The sequence below is a fragment of the Panthera uncia genome, chromosome F2 (assembly GCF_023721935.1).
Source record: "Panthera uncia isolate 11264 chromosome F2, Puncia_PCG_1.0, whole genome shotgun sequence".
Taxonomy (NCBI): Eukaryota; Metazoa; Chordata; class Mammalia; order Carnivora; family Felidae; genus Panthera; species Panthera uncia.
In genome coordinates, this window is record NC_064812.1 from 68,602,055 (window position 1) to 68,613,672 (window position 11,618).

An 11,618-nucleotide genomic window follows, 5' to 3' on the forward strand; every position below is an offset into this window, starting at 1 on the left:
GAGTCACTGGAACATGGAACCTGGAGTCAGGGACCGAAGTGAAGAGTGCCTGTGGTGTGAACAGGCCGCTACAGCCAGGAGAGTCCCGGATAAGTGCCCCAGCTCTGGGGGCGGGGGTGGGGGGGATTGTCCTTTACAACGTTCCGGTTGGGGCATGCCTTGTCTCCAAGACACGATGTCAAGACTTATTTTACGGGCTGTGAGGTATCCCATTGGTAAAAGCTGGCGGTGTTTGCCTACGTGGGGCATGCAGGATGGACACTTTAAAGCCAGCACAGGCTGATACTTTAACCACTTTTTCCCCCCATTGCCCAGGTTGCAGGCTGCCCTACAGGCCTCCTGTGTAAGAATTCCTCTGGGTCGTCAGCCACCCTGCCCTTTATACTTCATCTCTTCTGGCTTCGCTCTGGTCTCTCCCCCAAAGAGGGTTTGATATTCAGGGTGTTTTCCTCTCCTTGCCCAGTCCCCTTGTGTGTGTGAGTCGTAGGCATGGTCTGCCTGGCTTTGTGATTCACTGAGTGATGTATAAGCTCAGGCTCCCGCCCAAGCGTTGGCCTGTGTGTGTGTCTACTGCGGGTGATCATTGAACTCGAGCAGAATGTGCCCATGCGCGGTGAAGACTGCCCTGCCCGGTACCCACCGGGTATGTTAAATTCAGGGGGAAGTGGCCTCATTTTGATCTTGTGTATAGGCTGTGATGTCCAATGGACTTAAAATAGCAATACAGTGATGCCTGTCTTTTAGTCCTTCCCTATGTGTCTAGAGAAGGAAGGTTGATGGACTAGGCTTCCTCCGAGTCCCTCGTACCTGTAACGGTGTCAAAGATCCTTGCTTCCCTTTTCAATGGGCCAGCACTCATAATCATTCTCAGGATGGGGTGCACTGCAGTGGCCTGATGATGCAGTGGCTTCCTAGGGCTGGACACCACTGCTGCCACATCTGTGGTCGCCATCAGGCTCACCCAGTTCTCTGGTGCAGGAAAGGGGTGCAGATCTGGGTGGAACTCACCACCTGCAGGTCGAGGGAGTGCTAACCTCATGGGCGCCAGGCAGTATTTCCGTTAGCTTTTGCTGTCTAATGACTGCCCCCCTCCCCACTTCAGTCCCTTAAAATAACCATTTTAGGTAGCTTCTAATTCCACGTGCGGCTGGCAGTCCTGGGGTCTGTGCAGGGAGTGGATTAATACCCCTGTGCTCTGCCCAAGATACAGATCCTCCCAGAGCAAGCCCACGAGGCACCGGATGCATTGGGAGGGGATCAATTCAACTCTGCATTTGTGAGTTTGTCTATGTCCAAGTGTGGGGCCACTTAGACACTGTGGCCTTTTCAAAACATTGAGATACAGCTATTAAAATCTGTTAGCCTCAAGACTGACGGTCTATCCATCAGCCACTGTTTTAAAATGTAGAGTTTATTTTAAAACGAAAAATTTTTTTAAGTTTATTTGTTTTTGAGAGAGAGACAGAGCGTGAGCAGGGGAGGGGCAGAGAGAGAGGGAGACACAGAATCAAAAGCAGGCTCCAGGCTCTGAGCTGTCAGCACAGAGCCCAACGCAGGACTCTAGCTCACAAACCGTGAGATCACAACCCGAGCCGAAGTCGGACGCTTAACTGACTGAGCCACCCAGGCGCCCCTAGAGTTTATTTTTTATTCAGGGTCGGGGAGGTCGGCAGATCAGAAGACAATTGCCATTGAAAAGATAGTTTCTTACTTGTAGTTTCTAAGAGGAAGGGGGATGTCATGCCATGCAGGGCCACCCAGGGAAGCACCGGTATTGGTCACAGGCAGAGAGAGTAAGGGAACTGTGGGCAAGTGGCTTTATCGCAGCTTTTGTTGGTAGGAGTGTGCAAGGCAGGGTAAGAAGGCTAAGCAGGTTTAGCACTGGGCTAGTTCACACAATTTCAGCAGGCTCAGTGGGTAGGGGCTACCTCTGTTGTGTAATGGCTGGCCCTGGGGTGATTAGGATGGGGGATATTGTCCCAAAGAGTAGGGCACTACTAAAGCATGTGGGTGGTGAGTAGGGGCTATTGCCTCTAGGAATTAGCTAGTGCTGACAGGGGCGGTCTTTCCCCGGTCAGGAAAGCCCAAATGTCAAGCATCAATTTAGAAGCTAGAAAATGTGGTTATTATACCACCTGTGCCTTCTGTGCCTAGGCCAGGTGACCGTGTGGCTCATCCATCTCTGAATGCCCCTAGGAAGTCCTTACTTAGATTTGCCTTCCTACTTCCCTTCGCTTATGGTTCTGAGACTCAGATGGCATCTTGGCAAAAATCGTAGACATTATACTCTGGAGCGCACGATCCCCCAATCCCTGTCCCTTTGATGATCAGCGAAAGCTGAAGCATCCATGGACCACAAGTCTCCCGACATCCGATCTCAGCCCTCAGTTCGTGCTTGGATTTTGGAGCCACTGTTTGAGAGTCAGATCTGTCTGTTTACTACTCCTTATTCATAGACCCAAGGCCCAACAGAGTTTATCAGATTGGGACCAACGGCAATCTGCATTCGATCAGGTTGCTGTATGACTGGCTTGCCGGCCGCCATCACTGCAAGGTAAAAGTGAAAGGGCATGCCTCTTTCGCAAGGACTCTGCTTTTTGTGCTGACAATCTCCTCACTTCCTCTGATGAAATAGAAACTCTGGCTGCTGGTTAGTGCCCGAGGCAGCCAAGCAACGGTCACCGAAAGGGCCCCCCACCCCCCGACACATCAGGGAATGGACATCAGCCCTACTTTTTAAATCCACATCTTCCCAAGGTCCAGTGGCATCCAACACACAGTGTTACCAGGGTTAAGCAACACCTCTCCCTGGCTACTGGGATGGCTTCTGGAAGTCGATCAGCCTGGTCTGAGCTCCCGGTCTACTCTCAAGCCTTTCTCTTAGCGGCTCCCAGAAGGTGAGGGTGTGCCAAGACTGTCCGTGTACCAAAGGGGAGGCCTGTAGTTCCCAAGTAGATGCAGGCTGTTTCGTAACGGATGCTCAGACAGCAGCTGGGAATGTATGTAGTTAAGTCCTTCCCAGGGAGGAACTGGGAGGTGGGCATTTTCCCTTGCTTCCTCTGTGTTAAGCCCAAGCATAGAGTCATGGGACATGCTCCTACGCCTGTTGAAAAACCGCTTCTTTGTTTGGCTAATAGCCCTTTGGGACTAGTGAATGCAAGCCTTGTTGGTTAGGAGAAGTAGGCGATTTAGGGGCCCATCCTTCAGCTGATGGCTGTAAATGTTGAGGCACTAGCTGTGTGGACCAACTCCTTCCTGAGAGATAACTGGCACTTTGGTTTCACTGCTGGAGTGAACCAGAGGGGAGGTGGGGGATGTGCCCACCGGCCGCTTCGGGGTCTGGGACGGATCCGCGTTCTGCACGTAGATGGGTGCTAACTGGAGGCAGGGTCCTCAAGCAGCAGCTTGTAAAGTGTGCAAATTCCTTCCAGGGAGAGGCTGGACGGTTTGCATGTCCGCATGCCCCCTCCACACCGAGCCCTGTGGATCAGCTGAGGTGAGTGCACGTCTGACTAGTAACTGCTTCTGTTTGCTGTCATCTTGCAGGACTGTGAGTGCAAACCCCACTGGTTTTCAGAGCTAGGCGATCTGGGGGCCCATCCCTGGGAGCCGGCCCTAGGAGCTGGGGCACTGGATGTGCTGTCTAAACCTCTGGGTCCTCGGGGAGAGGCTGGGAGAGGCGTTGTTCCCTCCCAGCGCCATCATCGTGTGCCAGCGGTAGGGTTTATGGCAGGAGCACGTCTCAGCCTTTCCTACTCACTTTGTTTGTTTATATATTTTTAATGTGTATTTATGTATGTATTTTGAGCAAGAAAGAGTGTGAGCGGGGGAGGGGCAGAGAGAGAGAGAATCCAAGGAGGCTCCACACTGTCAGTGCAGAGGCGGACACAGAACTCGAACTCACGAGCCGTGAGGTCATGATCTGAGCCGAAATCAAGAGTCCAGTGCTCAGCTGACTGAGCCACCCAGGGGCCCCTCCTGGTCACTTTGATGTGGGTACTTTTGCATTGTCCTGATATATAGGAACCACTCTGCTGGTCTCTGGATTTCTCTGAGGGAACTGTTCTATGTGGAGTTGTTATTCGGTGTCTTCACGGGAGAAGGGACATTCAGGAGACTCTTATGGTCCAGACCTAGATAGTTTTCTTTAAATGTTTGTTAACCTTTTTCTTTAAGTCTAGAAATCCCACACATGGTCTTTCTAGCATCATTATCAAATAATCATCTCTTTCTCCTTGTTTACAATACTGTCTATAAAATATACTACATTTTGTAAACACCGTGATCCGTTTTGTACTATTTTGTTTCCTTAATTTCTACTTATTCTTATACCAGTACCATTAGTTTAATTATAAGGTCTTTGTAATATATTTCAGTGTAAGGCCAATTCTCTCTTACTGGCCTTCTTATAAGGAATTTGTTTTGATATCATTTTTTCCCCAAGTTTTTGACTTAAATTCCAGTTAGTTTAACATACTGTATAATATTGGTTTCAGGTGTACATGGTATCTTTTCCTATTTATATGTTAAGATTAATTAGATTATTTTGTTGAGTCCTCAGAACCCTCCCACACCCCAACATGGGTTTTATAGAGAACACAATAAGCCTACAAATTAATTTGAGAACAGCTGGCATCTTTATGTTTAGCTTTTTCCATACAGCAGCATACAATATATCTTAAAAAAAATTTTTTTTTAACATTTATTCATTTTTGAGAGTGAGAGACAGAGCATGAGCGGGGGAGGGGTAGAGAGAGAGGGAGACACAGAATCCGAAGCAGGCTCCGGGCTCTGAGCTGTCAGCACAGAGCCCGATACGGGGCTCGAACTCACGGACCATGAGATCATGACACAGTCAAGTCGGACGCCCAACCGACTGAGCCACCCAGGCGCCCCTAATGTATCTTTTATATCTCTGAATTCAGTTAAGTAGTTTCATATACATTTCTCATTAGGATTTTTCTTAGTTATTTGTTGTCTATTACTACTTTTCAATGGAATTTATTTGTTTACCTTCTTAAATGGAAAGTTTTAAGCATGCATCCCTTGAACTGATCAGAAGAGGATGTCTTTTAAAATTTTTAACAGGTTTTTTTTTTATCGGGCGTGTGTTGGGGAATTGGAGTACAGGCATTCCACTGGTTTTTGTGTGTGAATTTTGTACCTGTTCTTATTAATTCTGACAACTCTTTAACTGATTCCCAGGGGCTTATCATATTTATTTGTTATATATAATATGTTTATACATAAATATATGTAATTGTATTTTATACATAATGTAATATAATAAATACAGTAGGATTATTAATTCACATTTTCCTTTTGTACATATATATACACTTGCCATATCCTATGTAATGATTCTTTCCCAGAAACAAAGAATTGAGTGTACATGTTAAATTAAGGAGGGCTGAATCATTTAGATTTTGAAAAGTTGCAATTAAAATAGCTTGGGTAAGGTTTACAGACTTCTACTTTACATGAATAAAAGCATTCTGAAAAGTGGCGGAGTAACCACAGTAGATAATTTTCTGGAAGGCATTCTCCCAAACCAGCGATTGACAGGTAGAATCAGATGTGTGTGGATTGTTGCTGGTCTGGTACTACAATTAAGCTCTTACCTTTTCTTTGCTCTCAAACAGAAAGTTCTGACAAAGGATGTGGTGGCTTCAGGGCCTCTTGGAAACCACACAAGCAGTGCCCTTGCGTTGAACTCTATGTTAAGAAAGGACCGTTGCTGTACTAATGAACCTTGTTGAGATACTACTAGTTCAGTTCCCGTTACTTCTAATTGGGGCCTCCAGAATTCTCTGAACCTTGCCAGGTCTCTGGCTGGGGCCATGTTAATGTTTCCACTCCAGAGTTTGGCTGCCAATTTTGATTTTTTTTCCTGGGTAGGATTTCCTGAATCGTTATGACATAAAAAGTCATTTGCTTTGCCTTTCATAGTAGAAGCTTTCTTTTTAAAAAAAAAAAATATTTTGAAGTAATTTCAGTCTTCCAGGAAAATTGCAATTATATACAAAGAATTTCCATATGTCCTTCACCGAGATTACCCAACCGTTGACGTTTTACACATTCGCATCATCATTCTCTTTCTCTGCTCTGCATGAGTGTATGTGCATGTATGTACGTGTGCACACACATTCTTTTTTAGAACCACATGAGATTAAATTTGCAGATGTGCCGTCTTTTACCCTTAAATTCTTCAATATATATTCCCTAATAACAAGGACATTCTCTTACATAATACTGTATAATTATCAACATCAACACAACTGATGAAAATGTTGCCAATTGTCTTGTTATTGTTGTCTATAGCAAATAAAGAAATGTGGGGGGGGGGGGGGGGGAGGGGGGGCGATCCAGAATCCAACCCAAAATCACACCGGGTATTTATGTCTTCTTAGTGTCCTTGAATCTATTCCTCGGTCTTTGTCTTTCATGACCTTGAATTTGTGAAGACTGTAGGCGAGTTATTTTGTGGACACTTTCTCCTAATCCTAAATCTTCAACTCATTCCAAAGGTATGACCTTTAACTTGCAATTGAACTCCTGTTATCTTAATTTTCGTTATCCAACCTGAAAACACTCACCTCCTATTTGTGCTTGAAGAGCTCAGAGGTACAAGGGCAAAAACGTGGGGAGGGGATTGACATTTGCCGAGCACCTGCATAGTCCCCATACTGGGCAGTTGATAAACATCCGTTTCATGAGCACATCCTGTAGCATAAATTATGATTATTGCTATTATGCACATTGTGCAAATGAGGAAGCAGATGCTCAGAGATTGTAACCTGCCCAAAGCCACGCAATTGGACCTAGGACGGTTTAGAGCCCAACTCCTCGATTTTGCCAAACACTCTCTGTAAGGGCACTTGATCTACCTTGACCCTTAGCCACACTGGGTTCTATATAGACCTTGACTTCTGCAGGGTTTCTGGCCTTTGGTGGAGGTTATTAATTTATTGCCTTTTTCCTGCACTGAAATGTGAGCCAGCTCCTGAGAAGGAGAGACCAGAATTATTGACTTTGTCGTCCTTTGCCTGACTCAAAGCCTGGACTGTAAACGGTTCTTGAATGAAGACATTGGAGCATGTGAAGTCTAAGAGGAATAAGAAACACATCTTGTGGGCTCAACTTAAGTTTTCCATATTCAGGGATGTGACCAGTGCCTGAGCCCTGGAACTAGATTGTCCCTCTTTCTTTAGGAAAACACTGGCTTTGCTTGGAAGACATGCTCTTCTGATTCCCTTCTGACCTCATTAGCAACTGCTTCTTCATCTGAGTGGATTTATCCTCACCTCTCTGACTCTTACGCATTGGATTGCCCCGAGTCCAGTCCTCGGATTTCTTCTCTCCTCTCTCTGCGTTGACCTACTTGGTATTCTCTCATCTCATGGCTCCAAACAGAGCATGGCTACTTTAAAATTTATATCCTGGCCTGGATCTTTCCTGAACTCCAGGCTCCCGTCTGCCTGCTTATTTTACTTGGATGCCTCATAAGCGTCCTAAACTTAACACGTAGAACTGAAATCCTGGTTTCCCTTCCACCTCAGTAAACGGAAACTCCATCCTTCGTGTTGCTCAGACTCAACACTGTAGATTCATCCTTGATTTTCTTTTTCTCTTGTATCCCACACACAGCACAGCAGAAAATTCTATCATATTTCAGGGGCTGGGATCATGATACCAGGGTCGTTTTTTAAACACCTTTCTCCCTGAAAATCAAATAGACAGCTAGGACTGAATTGTGGCCACTCAAAATTCATCTGTTGAACCCCTCACCCTCCAATGTAGTGGCATTTGGAAAGGAAGCTTTGGGAAATAATTAGATTTAGATGAGGTCATGAGAGTAGGGCCTTCATGATGGAATTGATACCTTTATAGAAGAGATATCAGAGGGGCACCTGGGTGGTTCAGTCGATTGAGCTTCCGACCTCAGCTCAGGCCATGATCTCGTAGTCCATGAGTTCGAGCCCCACATGGGGTTCTGTGCTGACAGCTCGGAGCCTGGAGCTGCTTTCAGATTCTGTGTTTCCCTCTCTCTGACCCTCCCCGACTCATGCTCTGTCTCTCTCTCTCTCTCTCTCTGTTAAAAATAAATAAACATTAAATTTTTTTTTTTTAAAAAAGAAGAGATATCAGAGAGCTTGCTCTCTTTCTCTCTGCCCTGCAAGCACACAGCAAGAAGCAGTGTCTGCAAGCCAGGAAGAGAGCTCTCACCAGAATCTAAGCATCCTGACACCCTGATCTCAGATTCTGGACTCCAACGCTGTGAGAAAATAGATTTCTGTTCTGCTGTTTAAACAACCCAGTCTATGGTATTTTGTTATGGCAGATCAAGGTGACTAATCATAGATCAATCAGCATAGTGAATGGAAAAATTACCCATGGAAACCACTTTTGAGAAAACTAGAGGATGGAAAATCCCCACAAATCTCCCCTCAGAGGACAGACACATTCAAATAAAATTTAGACACATTCAGACATATTTCGAATTCAGACCTATTGTCTAAACCCCTACCAGCAATAGACGGTTGTAGAGCAGGAGTGGTGGAAAATGAGAATTGAGATCCTCAGAAATGTCTAGCGAATAATCTCTTCTATAAATTCACAGCATGACACAGAAGGAAAATAACTAGAAATAGAAAATGCATTGAGCAGAATAGGAATCCGGGGCAAGGAATAAAGAAAGTGTGGGGAGGGGAGGGCAGCTCAGGGGAGGTGGATTCCAGAAGGCGCTGTCAACGTGGAGTGCGAACCAGGGCTGGAGGCAGAAAACCTTCCTGAACCAGTCCCCCATCCTTTTAATCTAAAAAATTCCATCACTGTTTTTGGACAAACTGGGTCACCTGTCCCACAGACTGCCCCCTTTCTGATTTTGTCTTTTCGCCACCTACATTTCCTGCAAACTAGACATTAGCTCTGAACACTTGATTGGAGGAAAATTCAGTTTTTTGACAGAAATTCTATATTTTAATACTTGATGATTACTGGGTCCTGCATCACTCCAGGAAGGACTTAATGCCTGGTTTTCCCCCTTTGCACAGTGGAAGGTTGGTCCACCGGTGACGACTTGATCCTTCGGCCGTGAAGACGTCTACCAACTAACTAACTCATCTGACTGGTGACCGTGAAGTCCAGCCACCTGTTGCCAACACTGCCATGGTCATGACCACCCCCATCTCTCACCTGGAGTGTTGTAACAGACTCCTCACCTGTGACCTGCTTCTTGCTCCCCAGTGGCCTCTTGCCCATGAAGGAGATGGAGCGATTTGTTTGTTTTTTTGTAATGTTTATTTAGTTTTGAGAGAGAGAAAGCGTGAGCAGGGAGGGGCAGAGAGAGGGGGGGACAGATGATCCAAAGCAGGTTCTGTGCTCGTAGCAGAAAGCCCGATGCGGGAATCGAACTCACGAACCATGATGATCTTGACCAGATCTTAAACGATGCAGCCACGCGGGAGTGATTCTTTAGAAACCCGGGTCCCCTTCTATTATTACTCTCTGCTCAGGACTCTCCAGCTTCTTCCTAACTCACTCAGAGTAAGAGCCAATCTTCTGCACTGGCGTCCTGGGTCTCAGGGATCTGGCCCCCACCATTTCCACGGGCCCTGCCCTTCCTCACTCCCTGCCTCCTCCCTGTGTCTCGCATCCACGATGTGAGCGTCCCTGGCCGGCCTTTGCACTTACGGCTGCCTTGTCTGAAATACTCTCCCCCACCCCCGAGAGCTGCCAGCTCCTACCCTTCCTTCTCCCGAATCTTTCCTTAAATGTTCCCCTCCTCAGTGAGGCCTTCCCTGATCGCTCTCCATAAAATTATAACTCTTGCCTTGGTGCCGCCTCTACCTTTTCCCTGCTTTGTCTCCACAGCACATAAAACTCTCCGATGTGATTTTATTTGCCTGCTCATGTATGTATTCTCTGCCTCCTCACTTAATCTGCCTGCAGGTGGGGACTGAACTTGGTCCCACGCCGCTGCTTGGGTGTGGTTGGCACCGCTTAAATAACTGATGAAGGGCTGTGCACTCAGGCCTCAGACACCCCTGGCTGAGCCGAACCTGAGTGTACAGCCGAGGAATACTGTACCTGAAGGGTGAATTATAGTATTTTTTTAAATTTCACTTATTTATTTTGAGAGAGAGAGAGACAGTGTGAGCGGGGGAGGGAGAGAGAGAGGGAGCGAGAGAATCCCAAGCAGGCTCTGCCTTGTCAGGGTGGCCAGTGCGGGGCTTGAACCCACGAACCATGAGATCATGGCCTGAGCCAAAATCAAGAGTCAGTGGCCTAACACCTGAGCCACGCAGGGGCCCCACCAGTATTTTTATTTTACAGTATCTTTAATGCAAATTTTGACTATACTTAACTTTTGCTTTCTGCATTCACTTTACAACTTAATCCCCTGAGTAGGAATTTTTTTTTTATTAAAAAAAATATTTTTTTCTACTGTTCATTTATTCTCGAGGGAGCGACAGAGTGTGAGGGGGGCGGGGCGGACAGAGAGACGAGGAGACACAGAATCCGAAGCAGGTTCCAGGTTCTGTCAGTACAGAGCTCAACGTGCGGCTCGAACTCACGAGCGGTGAAATCATGACCTGAGCTGAAGTCGGACGCCCAGCTGACTGAGCCACCCAGGCACGCCCGCCCCTCCCCACCCAGTGGGATTTGACTCCACTATAGAAGGTGGTGTCCATGTGGCCTCTTTCATAAAACAAAAACCCAGCAGCCCGAAGGTCTTTAAAGCCACTGACCACAATGAGCAAGCTCATTGTGCTCGTGTCACTGGCTTCAGGCATCAAATATACCAAAAAGATGTGCCAATTTTAAGAATTCAATCCCCCAGATGTGAAGTTTTCTTGCTTCCAAGTCAAAAATACTCGTCAGCACGGCGCCACTCACAGGCAAAAACCTGTAAATCTGACTCTAAAAAGCACTGCAAAGTAATACAGGTCTTTAGCTGAAGCTTTCCTCTTCCTTTCTCATGGGGCTGTGGAGGAGGGGGCAATTGCCTTGTCACAAGTTCACCAAGATTTCCTACCACACTCGCGACATCGCCCATTCTGAAAGGAAGGAGTCACCTACCTACCTTCTTGCCTTTCGGCTTCTCCAGGCTCTTCTCCCTCCTTCTCTCTGCCTTGTCCCCAGGCTCCTTTCTTCAACGTGTCCCATGACATTTCTAAGGTAGATGAGTAGCTTTCCTTGTTTGGTTTTGGTTTTGGTTTTGGTTTAGGTTTTTCCCAGCAAGGACCCCCTTCCCCAGCCAGCACCCTTGTACAAATGCGTGTCTTCCCTGCCTCCCCTGCCCAGGCGTGGGCTGAGCAGCCTCGTCCGTTCTGGCATTGTCTGCGCCCCTCTGTGGGCTCCCGCTCCTGTGCTATCTTGGCACAGGTTGGCTTCTCAGTTGGGTCTCATCCCCTGACTCCCGTCCCGCAGCCTGCATCGCTTGAGTGATCTCTCGAAGAGTGTAGAGGACAGACATCCAAAACACCTACTTCTCACGATTAAGCATAAACAGGACACGCCTTTGCCAAGCCCACCTAATTGTGGCTTGTTTGTTTAATATCAAAATGCTCTCAGATCTACATAAGCCACTTGCTTTTTCCTCCAGATCTGCTGAG

At 46.8% G+C, this 11,618-nt stretch overlaps 1 long non-coding RNA gene across 4 annotated transcripts; it reads left to right on the top strand.

Moving 5' to 3' along the window:
• Nucleotides 1–496: 496 nt before the first annotated feature.
• Nucleotides 497–9,277, top strand: LOC125924662 (uncharacterized). 4 transcript variants are annotated; one of them, XR_007458507.1, is made up of 5 exons: nucleotides 497–815; nucleotides 2,457–2,897; nucleotides 3,432–3,496; nucleotides 6,465–6,527; nucleotides 9,054–9,277. It is a non-coding gene; the product is annotated as an uncharacterized LOC125924662 (long non-coding RNA). The 4 variants fall into 4 exon arrangements; XR_007458505.1 differs by lacking the exon at nucleotides 6,465–6,527 and having other exon boundaries at nucleotides 509–643; nucleotides 745–815; XR_007458506.1 differs by lacking the exon at nucleotides 6,465–6,527 and having other exon boundaries at nucleotides 523–815; nucleotides 2,457–2,554; nucleotides 2,758–2,897.
• The last annotated feature ends 2,341 nt before the right edge of the window (nucleotides 9,278–11,618 follow it).